Raw genomic sequence first — 12,471 nt, 5'->3', positions numbered from 1 at the left:
GATTACACAGGCCCAGGGAAACTGGAATCTATTGTGTATTTATTAAACTGAGAGAGTGTGTTAGAGAGCTATCTATGCTTGGGCTTTGAAGGATGAGACTTTGAAGGATGAGACGGGGCTGGGGCACAATGTGAAAGGCCAGCAGGGTGTCAAGGATCACGGAGGTTGACTCCTGGTTGTTGGAGACAAGGTTCGGAACAGTGGATGGGGCCGTGTCTATATTATTCCACTTTGTAAAATATTTGTGGCAGGTGTGAGGTATAAGCATGAGTTCTTTACAGGGACATTGGATAGGTTTCTCAGGCTATCTTTTGAGTAACCATTTAGACGGTGTGGGCAAAGAGTTAATAAAACTCTTTTGCTTTTTGCATGAGAATCTGACCTTTGGTTAACTTCTTAGCTTGGTTTCCCTGGAAACAGATAAAGATGGTATGTGTCAACTATGTTACTAGGCAACATTGCATACGGTAAAAATGACCCTCATTGGTAGACTGCATCTGGACTGGGGGGAACTACAAATGAACTGTAAATACCTGATGGGAATGTCATTCTTTGGACTTCCCTGAGTGTAGCAATTCTTGTAACTAGAATGTCCCTTGAGAGGACCCTCCAAGCTATGTCTTTGGAGTTGTTACAAGAATTATTGACTGCTGTGAGATATAAGACTTTCAAGCAAAGGCAGTTCCTTCACCTGCTCAATGTGGATTCCATCATCTTGCACCTGAGCTGGTAGGGCTCTAATTACAGAAGAATGCCCGATGCTGCTCTGTAGCTGGAGTTGGCAAGCTATCGTTTCTATCCTATATCCTTCTGAGTAGACTGATGTCAAATGTTGTGTATAGGAATCTTGTGAGTCTAAATGTCCAGGTGAACCTAAGAAACTGCTTGTGGGATGTTGTGAGTTGGTTTGGTGTCACAGTGATTTCCTTTGGGTAACATGTGAGGTATGACTTTCTGGAAAGAGATCTGGAATGAATTAGGTCTTGTGTATACTTTATCCATATAAACGCAAATTCATCCATCCATCCATCCAGCCAATATTTATTCAGAATCTACAATGTGCTAAGAATTGTGCTAGATACAAAAAATATTTAAGGTCCTTTAAATTAACCCTCATATCTTGTGGAAAGAAAAGAGATATATATTGATTATTAGTAATATGTAATAGGTATATTAGTGGCCAGTATTTATTGAATACCGGATACTGTGCCCTGGCCAGGTGGCTCAGTTGGTTGGATCATCATCCTGTATACCAAAAGATTGCAGGTAGTTATGAATCCCAGTTAGGGCACATACGTAGGTTGTAGGTTCGATCCCTGGTTGGGGCACATATGGGGGCAACCGATCAGTGTTTCTCCCTCACACTGATGTTTCTCTCTTTCCCTTCTTCTCCCTCTTAAAAAAAATCGATAAGTTTCTCTCTCACATTGATGTTTCTCTCTTTCCCTTCTTCTCCCTCTAAAACGAAAATCAATAGCCATATCCTCAGGTGAGGATTAAAAATAAATAAATACATACAAATACATATATATATATATATGTATATATATATATATCAACCTCAGGTGAGGATTAAAAATAAATAAATACATACATATACATATATATATAAAATCAGATACTGTGTTAAGTACTTTATATACATTATCTTACTTAATTGTGAACAAGAAATGGAAGTATGTATTACTGTACATATGTTATACATGATGAAAGTGAGGCACATCTGTAGTATGGCATTTCACATCAGGCAGCCTGACTCCAGATCCCAGTCCTTAACCAGCATTTATTTAATGTGGTGTGCACCTTAATAGTGGTCCTCTCCAAGGACTTCATTCAACCATTTTCTATGAAGGTTCTCCTAGTTCTTCATCTCTTATAATGTCTGAAAGGCCACCAATTAAAATGTATTTTGTTTAATAAGCAACTATTCTGGGGGCATCAGGATAACCAGGGAGAGAGAAAAGGGCCCAAGACGGGAAAAGTTTACCTGGATCTAATTGTGTATCAGGCCTTCTCCAGAGAAGGCTTAAGCTACTTTCTGATCCAATCTGACTAGCTTCTTTTTCCAGTTCTGAAGGGCTGGCTCACAACTGGGCAAAAATGAGTTTGGTGACATTTTATGTCTCCAATGATCCCCTTTATAAATCAGATTATGAGATAAAATAAAATAATGTATCTAGAGCGATAGCTGTGCCTGTCATGTCATAAGCACTCTATAAACCACAGCTATTATGATTCTTTCTTCCCCTGTTGCCTGCGAACTGCCGATTATGGGAAAAGCAGACATCTCAATGGTGTTAGCACCTAGTATCCTCTTTAATCATGTGTATTCCTGTGTGTCTGTCAGGAACACTTACTAAATGCTCATTGGGTGAGCTGTGGAGTCTCAGAGAAAATATAGAGAGCCAGGCCGATCAGAATGCTTATGACAAACCATTTAGGAACACAGACTAGGAAATTTGAAAGTGTTTTAGGAGCCCTTACAAAAAAGGCACCCGCCACATAGAAATAGTCAGCTCTCCCATCTTCCTCCAGAAAGGGGTCTGGTTAGACTCTGGAGGAAATTAGCCATTATTTATACTTACTGAACTAAATTCACATGGAAATAAATAAGGGAATTAGGAGTCTGTCTCTTTTTTGCTACACCCCAATGTCTTCGATGTAACAACTCCATTCTGCTCCTTCCCAGTCTTTACTAAACATAACCCTGACCAGCAGTCAACCTGCCTCAGCTCCAAGCATTGGGACATCTTAATGCTAAACTGTGATTCCTTTCTGTGAGCCAGAGACTGTCTTGTCATATGTCATATTGATACCTAGTGTCAAAGCCTTCTGGATCTTTTCTGGGTCTGGGGTCCTACGTTGTAAGTTTTCTTCAATCCAGAAATTCTCTCTCCATTCTACTTCTGGATATGCTCAGTACCTCTTTGGAGATTCAGTACCTATTCAAGATTTCTTTAGTTGGCGGTTAGATTGCAAAACATTGAGTTACCTCTGCTTTTTTTGTTTGTTTGTTTAGGATGGGACCTGGAGTCAAAAATAATCCAAGACAAAAGATCTCAGAAAAAAAAAGGCCCCATCTCAGGCGATAAGGCTTGACTGGCCCAGAAGTCTGGGGTGAGACTTAGTGCTTAGGCCTAAGAGAGAACAAATTAGAATCCCACTCAGTATTCTACTTCATTCATTCACCAAATGTTTACTGAGCAGGTACCGTGCTACGTTTTGGGAACAGAAAGTTGACGAAAACAAGGTGCCTTCTCTTGAGAAATTAAAAAGTCATTTTTGGTTCATGTAAAATGGAACATATTTATGAGTTCATAAGGAAAATGAAAAAAAATTCTCAAAGTCTTACAGAAGAAATGTTCACCACTTCCTCTAGCCGGGAGTTCTAAAATGTCCGACTCAATGAAGGAAAACACCATCGACTGCCACCAGGGCCTTCCCATAAGAGGATTCTGAAGCAGAGTGATCTTGATTATCTCAGAAATCCCAGACAGAAATGGAAGCCATATAAATAAACATAAAAGAAAATAGAGGTGCTGTAACACAGCTATAAATTGCTCTTCCCCCCGACTTTCTTCCAATCATCCAGGGCAAAAGAGGGAAGTTGGTCGTTGTGGCAGAGAATAGACCAACAGCTGTTCTATATCCTGCCAAGAGGAGAGAGACTTATTATAAATAATAGCCAACAATATGTCCCTTGGGACTGGAGACAGCCAGTTTGGGGGGAGTCTGGAGGAGAGAGGGAGGTTTAATGGGATGGAGGGAGGGGGGTGAGCAACACAGCTGAGGATGAATTAGGAGAAAACCCTATCAAATTTTCCTGTGTACTTATGTTTCTATTACCTCATTAGGGTGATTACATAATGTGACTCCATTTATAAACTAAAAGAGAAATAAGGGACAGCATTCTCATTAGCAGTGGCTGATACAAGACATTAACATACCACCAGTAAGTCATGTGGGCGAACAATTAATATGTTTGGGAACATCTTTTCTTTCTCTCTTCATCTGTTTGGTATTTTGTCTGCTCCTTCGCTCCTTTTAGCCATATATGTGTATCTGAGACTTAGAGATGGAGAGGGATCTCACAACTTGGGTGCACTCCTTTTGAGAGCTCTTCATGTAGGAAATCCATGGAGTTTGTTTTACTGATTCATATTCCATTGGACGAAAAAAAAAAGAACAATCTTATAGCAATGCGTGGCTGTCTCACTGTTTCCTCTCTGCTAACCCCCCACAGGACTTCCTGGGCAGATACAGATTAGAGTTCCAAGATTTCTCACTTCTCAGGATATTTCTACTTGTTGAGAAACACCCCTCTTTCACAGGCTCTAACTTGTTGGTGTCCTAATTCTCAGTTGCAACTCTAGATAGGCATTTGGGGCGGGGGCTTGTGTTTATGGATATGCTATTAATTTGTATATCAATCTTTTCCCCTTTGGTTTTAGAGAGAGTGGAAAGGAGGGGAGGAGGGGAGAGAGAGAGAGAGAGAGAGAGAGAGAGAGAGAGAGAGAGATGGATCGAGAGAGACATCAATTGGTTACCTCCCACATGCACCCCGACTTGGGTGGGGGATCAAACCTGCAACTGAGTTACATGCCCTTGACCAGGAATTGAACCTTCAACCCTTTGGTGTGTGGGCTGGTACTCTAACCACTGAGCTCACCGACCAGGGTGCATCTAAATTTTTTTAAGAGCTCACTAAGACAGTAAAATTCACCAAGTAATGTTTAACAACAGAGGAAACTGAGTTCCCAGAGCTGAAATAACCTGCTCAGATAGACAGAGGAAGAGCCCAGGCCTGGACCCAGCACCCACAGGAGTTATATAGAATGTGACTGTAATATATAATTTCTAAGGGAGGTTGGGTAATTTAAGGAGTGTCTGCTCTATTCATGAGCTCTTCTAATGAGGGAGCAGTGTGAGGAGTGTGGGGTATAGGTAGAGATCAATCCTTTTATAAAGGGTCCCTCAGAAAAAGAATTAGCTGTTTAGCCTGTATGTATGTCTTACATGTGGTTTTAATTTGATATACTTACCCTTTACTCCTACACAACCCTATTTCATCTCTGTCTCTCTCTTTCCATTATATGAACTCTGTCTGATTTTAGTTTGGGGGGCTCTCAAATGCATAACTGCAAAGTTATCTCAAGATAAGCACTCATTTTGAGTTTGTTCTCTAGACTGCAAACTAGATGAAGAGTTTTGGGGCTCTGGCACTGTGCATGAAAAGGAAGTGCTAGCTCTATTCAGATTAGAAAAAAAATAAATTTAAACATTTAGATGCAGACAGTAAGTTAGGGATGCTGTGCTCTACCTGGGGCCTGGGAAGTACTATTTACTTAAATGAGCAACCAGTCCATTTGTTAAGGTACCACCGTTCCATATGTTTTCTGTTCATATTATTTCCGGTTACAATATCTTAACTCTCCAGCAGATGGCATCTGTTTCAAAACTCTCATAAATTCCATTTACATTTCAGGACAAATAGGCTACTCATACCTTGAACCCTCTCTTAATTGATGTCCACATTTAATATCCGGGAAAAGCTGTTAGAAAATACTTAAGGATAAACAATTAATTCCCTTGAGGGGGGGGTAAGAGTCATTCTTTTCTCTTCCTAAGCCCATGGCAGCATCCTGGATACCTAGGACGTCCTCAATCATTTGAAGGGCAATATAATCAGAATTAAACCTAGAAGCTCTCTTTGAAAAAAAAAATCTGCTACTTTAGTTACTTGCAGCAGTAAACAAGAGCTGAGTATTCAGGGCAGATTCAGAAAAACAAAGCTAACTTCCAATCTCTTCCAAGGGAGAGAGAAGAAAAAAGGGAGTCAGTTCCTACAAGGAGTAAGGGTGAATGAACACACGAAGCTTTGTGGCTAGTTGCCATACAGAGCCTTTTTTTCTCTTTACTTTGTATGAAGGGATGGGTGTGATTGAATGACTTCTAATGTTTAATGACACCTTTGCTCCAGTGCTTTGTAAAGCTCACACATGAATACCCTGATCCATTTCCGATGATCCTGGGGGCCCCATTCTTTTGTGTCAAGCACAAGGAAAAAGGAGAGTGAGGGAGAGGCAGAGACAAAGAAACAGCCAATGTAACCAAGCTCGGAACATGATTTAAACAACCAACTTCGTAAACATCAATCTTAGGATGCGTTGTGTGAAATGGAGTCATACTCCAAAAGAAATGTTGGCTACATTTAAAAGATCACTTTGTCTAAAGAAAATGCCAAGCTGAATTTGCAAGCAGTAAGTCATCTTTCTACAAGAAGCTGACAAGACAAAACAACAGTGTGAAAAGGTGAAAAGACAGCCCATCTGAAAAAAGTAATAGCATTATAACCCTGTTGTTGGTTGTTTTTTTTTAAGGGTCTGGTTCTCTGGTGTTTTATTATTTATCAGGAATCAATATAGCTATGAAAAGAGCAATGGCTTAGAATCAAAATACTGGTATGCCTTGCTGTGTTACTTTGGGTGATAATGTCACTTCCCTAGACCCCAGTTTCCATCTATGTAATATTAGGGAGTGGGACCACATGACGTCCGGGTTTACTTTTGGCTTATATGTGTTCCCATGGGGCACCCCTGCAGCCACAGAGCAGCCTCTTAGCACTCAAGTGTGAGTGTGAGTCACATGGAGCTTGGAGAGTGGTAGGGTCTGGAACTAGTTTGCCAAAACTGAGCCATTGGAAAGGTATGCAGTAAGGAAGCATTTCCAAATCCCCCCCTTTATCCCCCCCCCCCCGCCTTTTTAGTTCCATGGCTATTTTCTGAGAGGAAAAAGAAAAGAAGAAGCAGCCGCAGCCCAGGCTTGGAAGCAAAGTCTTAGAAATGAATCTGCTTTGTTCTCACTTTTAGCTCAAAAATAAAGTGCCTTCTGACCATTCAATTCTTTATGTACAGCATCATGCACGTCTGTGAATGTCTACTATAAGTTTGGAATTTTAAAATGCCTGCCATCTCCTCCTGCCTCAGCCACAGTTAATATACACAATGGATTCTTCAGAAGCGCAGAGTTAGAACATTGGAAGCAGCTGAATACTGATTTACATGAAAGCTGAAAGTGTACAGTACCAATAAAATGTATCTTTGACATCTTGGCTTCCAGAGGAACCCACTTCCTTTGTTCATTCACGAGTCCACGCTCTCTCCACCTCAGATTTAATTATCTTCCCAGCTCTCATTTGCGTATGTGTAGGCTACCATTCACAATGCTCCAAGCCATACATGTGGGAGGCACAAATCTTTTCATTAAAAAAAAAAAGTGGACAAGCCATTTTGACTGCATCCTATGTGCTTTTGACAAAGCCAAAAGGATGCCAACTGTATCCCAAGAAGACCAATGCCTTTGAAATAAAATTTGCTGTTTGGTGTATCGATCCACATCAATTTAGTTGAGACTTTCAATTATGTGTCAGATGCATAAAAGAACTGATTTCAAAAACAACCACCATAGGCTGTTGGAACTGGAAGGGACTTTATAAAACGAAGTCCAATCATTTTGTAGATGAGGGAAAGGAAGCCCAGAGACATACCCAGATGGAGAGTAGCAGAAGTGAGACTAGAACTTGAATTTTTTAAACTTACACAGGATTTTTTTAAAAAAATTATACATGATCACCATGCTCCCCAGCATCTATCCATCTCTTCATCCCAAATGAAACAGCCTCTGAGTGCCAGGCCCTGATCTAGACCCAGGAAACAAAATAGTGTCCCTGTTCTTCAAGAAACTCACAGCATAGCTGGGTTTGCTCTTCACTAATCTTTTGGAAGGAAAAAGCCAGCTTTATAGTTGTTGTTCATAAATATTTTGAAAAATTATTACAACAAATGTTCCACTTTCCTTATTCTCTAAATACAGCAACACTTCATTTACTTGGCTTTGGCAGAGAACGAGGTGTTCCCTGTAAGTAAAGTCTGCAGACCTCTGAAACACAAACTCTGCACAGGAATCTTCCTTAAAGTGTATTTCATATTTCCCCGCCTTTGGAAACAAAGGATATTGAGCATGACTTAACTTTCTTTTTTTTAAACATGAGTCAGAGTGATCTCTTAGGAACACCATTATCATCCCGGACAGAGATACTGTTCTGTGCCTAATTTTCCAGGTCTCTCTTTTAATATAAGGCAGTTAATCCTTTTCACTGTAAATTATCCTTCCTTTCATAATCCCCTTTAATTTGCAGGGCCAGGAATCATTTCAGGAAATTCATTACAAATTATATCTTAACTCTGTATCAGGGACAGTGAGGCTTCAAGTAAGTGTCTGAGGTGAAGCATACATGCCTTTAATGGCTAGATGTGAGGCCCTAAATGACACACTGTTGTTTTTTTTCTGATGACTTCTAAGCTTAAAATGATATAGGAAGGGCCGGAGATGCCATGCCTTCTGGGCAAGCTGGCCGACTCTACAGTCAGCCTCAGATTAGAACCTTTCATCTTAGCCCCTGAACAGAAAGCAATGATTAGGCCATAGAGGTCCAAGCACTTTCCAACAACGGTGAGATTGTCTCCTGGAGGTACTTGGTTTCAGTAGAACCCAAATATCTTTATTACGGCCATCAGTACGCTGTCCACCTGTCTAGCCAGAATATGTCCTGCCCCAGTGAGTTAGGGTCCAACAGTCACAGCCTCCACTTACAGTGTGACCTACTGTCAAGTCCTGTGTCAAATCCTTTATAGAACAGGAATCCCTGTATTCCCTACAACTCTGTGACGTGGACACTACAATGTCATTTCATGGGAGGAACCTGAGGAACAGGGAATTTAGGCAATTGACCCAGGGTCAGCTAGCAGCTAGGGAACCGGGACTCTTGACTCTCTGTGTCATAGACATTCACATGGCCAAAATGGTGACTCTGCAAATCTACGACTAAAACGGATGATGAAGTTTCTTAAATCACTTTAAATTTATACCTGATAATAGCACGAGAGCTGCAGGGTGGTAAAAAGCAATATTAAGAAGAAAAATCAATTTTGATTTTAGCTCATTGCTTGTCCCTCTGCAGGTCTTACTTCCAATTTTCTAATCCCTCATTTCCATGTTCTCTGCATATGCTTTATGGTGAAGTATAAGGTCAAGGAAAGTACCAAGAAGCTCACATTATGTAATAAACATAAAAGTAGATAAGTATACCCTCTATCATATATTCCAAAAACATTTATTGGGAACTGACCATGTGATAGGCATTTTCCTACTTGCCAAAGGACTTAAAAGATGGATAGGAAGTGATCCTTGCCCTTGAGCTTCTGACAATCCCGTGGGAGAGACAGGATTATCAGTGTGTTCAGTGCGAAAACAAAAGCATGCTAAAAGGTGCTACGGGAATGTAACGCTGAACTCTGCTGAAGGAGATGATCAATGAGCTGGGGTGAGTGGGCTGAGTAAAGCCAGGAGGGGAGGGAAGGGCACTTCAGGCAGAGGGAACAGCATGAACAAAGGCATGGAGGAATGAAAGAGCTTTGGGTGGTTATCTTCACCATGGCCAGTGCCATGAACCAAAGTAGTAAAGTGAGGCAGTAACTTTAAGTGCTGAAGTTTAAAATAGTTCTGTAAAATGATTCTATCACAATGATGGCCATTTTTATAAATGTAATGACTAAGTAAATGTATGACTAAATTTTCTGGCACAATTATAAGTAGACAAAACATGAAGTTGAAATTCTTGGAGAAAGCTAGTACACTACAATGAACCGGCAATGTTCAGAAATCCCAAATAGAATCCAATCTCTTTGGAACCTGTTCTTGTGTTATTTAGCATGTCTTTATTCAATTACAAATTTTTGTCCCTGTGACTTTTCAGAAAATTCATCCTGATTTTTTAAATTTAGAAAATATTACTATTTACATATTACACACCATAAAATCCACCCACATAACCATTTTTATAACACTTAGACGGGAAACATTAATGCATGAACAGAGGCCCTAGATTTAAATGAAAAGACCTAATGAGCAGAAAATGGAGATTTAAGCAAAAATTACACTTCTTTTGTGACTTTGAATGTTTTACAATTCGTTGAAGCTGTGGCCCTCTGGTTAAAGACTGAAGGGCCATCTTCAATGTTTCTGCTCCCTGAGAGAAAATTAGGGTTCTCTGGAAATGAATCACCTCTTTTACAATCACTGCTAAGTTTTAGTTTACTGATGGCGGTCTTGTGGCTGGGTGGGATCTAAAAGACTTAGTCCTTTCAAAACCGTGACAAAGCAGATCAGAGAAGGAATAATGCAATTCTGTTTATTGAATGTCATAAGTAGTTCTTCATGAGACTAGTCTAAAGTGGCAGTCTTCAGTCATGGAAAGGGAAACTCAGACCCCGAGAGGCAGAGTGATTTCTGGGATTCATGAGAAATGGGAGCTGGAATCAGCAATCTTGATTGCCAAGTTACTCTGGATCTGAAACCTAGACAGATGTGTAGATGAAAGAAACTGAAGCGAAGAGGCAACTGTGCCCTGTGTTATTTGGCTGTTCTGGAAGAGTAATGATTTGCTCTATAATTTCCCTTTAAGGAACTTCTCCGCTAGGTTGTCGAATTCCCCAGAAAATGCTCACATATGGGATTCATTTAGAAAGCCTCTGAATTTGCTTTAAGCAGATTGACAGCTATTCTTTCGATTGCAAAAAGTTGTCCGCTAGGATTGTTCTTTCTCTCTGCTTTTTCTGGATGAAGAGGTGGTGTGATTGCAACAGTTGGGTGAAGGACATAAGTTCACATGATGGAGTGTGTACCTGAGGGCTGGCTGAACGCTGTGCTAAAGGAGCTGGCATCAGGAGAGCCATGTACTGCAGGTCCTTTTTCTGAACAATGTCATAGGATGAGGAAAATGTAAAAGCGGAAAGCAAGTTGGAGATGAAAGCGGTTTCCTGCTAAGTACATCAATTGCTCAAATGGAGAGAAGAAACGGAAACCAGATTTGTTCCTTGGAATAGAGGTGTCTACCACCAGCCCAGTTTTGACATCTGGATGCCGCGGGGTGAACAAAGCGTGTGGGAGCCACAAGTCCTATAAGACAAGCCACTTTCTTTCCATATGAAGGGTATAAAAACCTATCAACCAGAATCTCAAAAAAAAAATTGTTTTCAGGTAATTTCCATTTCAAACAAAACTTCCCTTCTTTCCTTCCTTTCCCTGTTTCCCCTTCTTCTCTCCTGTTCTTCCTTCCCCCCCACCATGATTTCATTTTTCCCTGTGCTAAGAGGAAGTAGCTCAAATCAATCCTACTTAATGTAGATATACCCCATAAATAGGAACGCAACAAAATGAAGAACCCTTTTCCCTCTTATTTCTTTTCAGGTTGTTCTCAAAGCAAACGCCTTTGCTTTTCACTTTCATGCTGTTCCTGTTGCTTAAAGGGGGATGGGCTTCATCATTGCACGCAGAGCACACGTTCTGATCGGCTGGCCAATGGCCCACAGTCACAATAACTCTAACTGAAAACAACAGATCCCAAGTGCGACCTGACCTGCTAGTTAACCTCTGGGAACAGAGGGCTCCTCAAGGCAGCGAGACTCACATTTACTGAAAACTGCCCTGTTCCAAGTACGGTGAATCAGATGGTGAACGTGAAAAGCTCTCTAGCACAGGCGTTTCACTGAATCGAAGCCTCATAACCAAAGAGGAAACCATCACGCCGTGAGAGCAAAGCTCCACTTTCGGCGTTATTCAAAGGAAAGAGTGTATTTAAAAGAAAAATGGCGATTTTAGTAATCATGTTAAAAAGAATGCTACTACTTTGATATTTTTTCTCATCTATTTTATCAATGAAGACAAAGTAAATAAAAAGTTCAGGAGGGGCTGGAGCAGGGTACTTTTTTTTTTTTTTGCCTCGGTTGGTGTCACCTAGAATGATTCAAAGGAAACAGAAAGTTGCTACAACTGTGATGTGGCATTTATAATAAATGGCTCCCCCTCATACGGCCCAGACACTCGGCGATTTAACTGGTAATGCCAACGGGATGATGTAGTATTTCCTGTACGGTTTTAACTTCTCAGTAAGCATGTAGGCACTGCCGTGAAGCACAGGTAAAAAGTTCACAGCTGTGGGGGGGTGGGGGGGGGTGTAGGAAGTTCTCTGCAAAGCGCTAAGCTCACAGAGGCATCCAGCTGGAAACAGCCTTGGGAATGGAGGAGGGTCTCACACATGTTAGCAATTTGAAACGTACAGAACCTGGGTTTTAGGGGTACGATGTGGCTGGCAGAGCTTTCTCTCAAAGGGGTTCTGAAATATGGAGTGGTGGGAGGAAGGGAAATGTAGGCCCAGGGACATAAGCTGGGAGCACTTTAAGGCCATGGCTGCTAATTTTACTGCTCAGCCAGGGCAGCCAGGTGGGAAGTGCCCCTCAGCACCACCCCCTCGCCTCATCTAAAGGATGCCCCGTTTGAAGACCTGCCTCAAACGCCATATCAACTAGATGGGGCTGCTTCCTGTTTAAAAAATCGCACCTAGAACTTTGTAAG

At 41.1% G+C, this 12,471-nt stretch overlaps 1 protein-coding gene across 1 annotated transcript in view; it reads right to left on the bottom strand.

Annotated features, from left to right (window-relative positions):
• Window positions 1-12,471, bottom strand: part of MAML2 (mastermind-like transcriptional coactivator 2) — a 383,522-nt gene that overhangs the window by 69,382 nt on the left and 301,669 nt on the right. The gene's annotated exons all lie outside the window — the stretch shown is intronic.

This window comes from Myotis brandtii, unplaced genomic scaffold (assembly GCF_000412655.1).
Source record: "Myotis brandtii unplaced genomic scaffold, ASM41265v1 scaffold1043, whole genome shotgun sequence".
Classification (NCBI taxonomy): domain Eukaryota; kingdom Metazoa; phylum Chordata; class Mammalia; order Chiroptera; family Vespertilionidae; genus Myotis; species Myotis brandtii.
The sequence above is the reverse complement of the archived record's forward strand: the minus strand, read 5'-3'. Positions and strand labels throughout refer to the sequence as shown.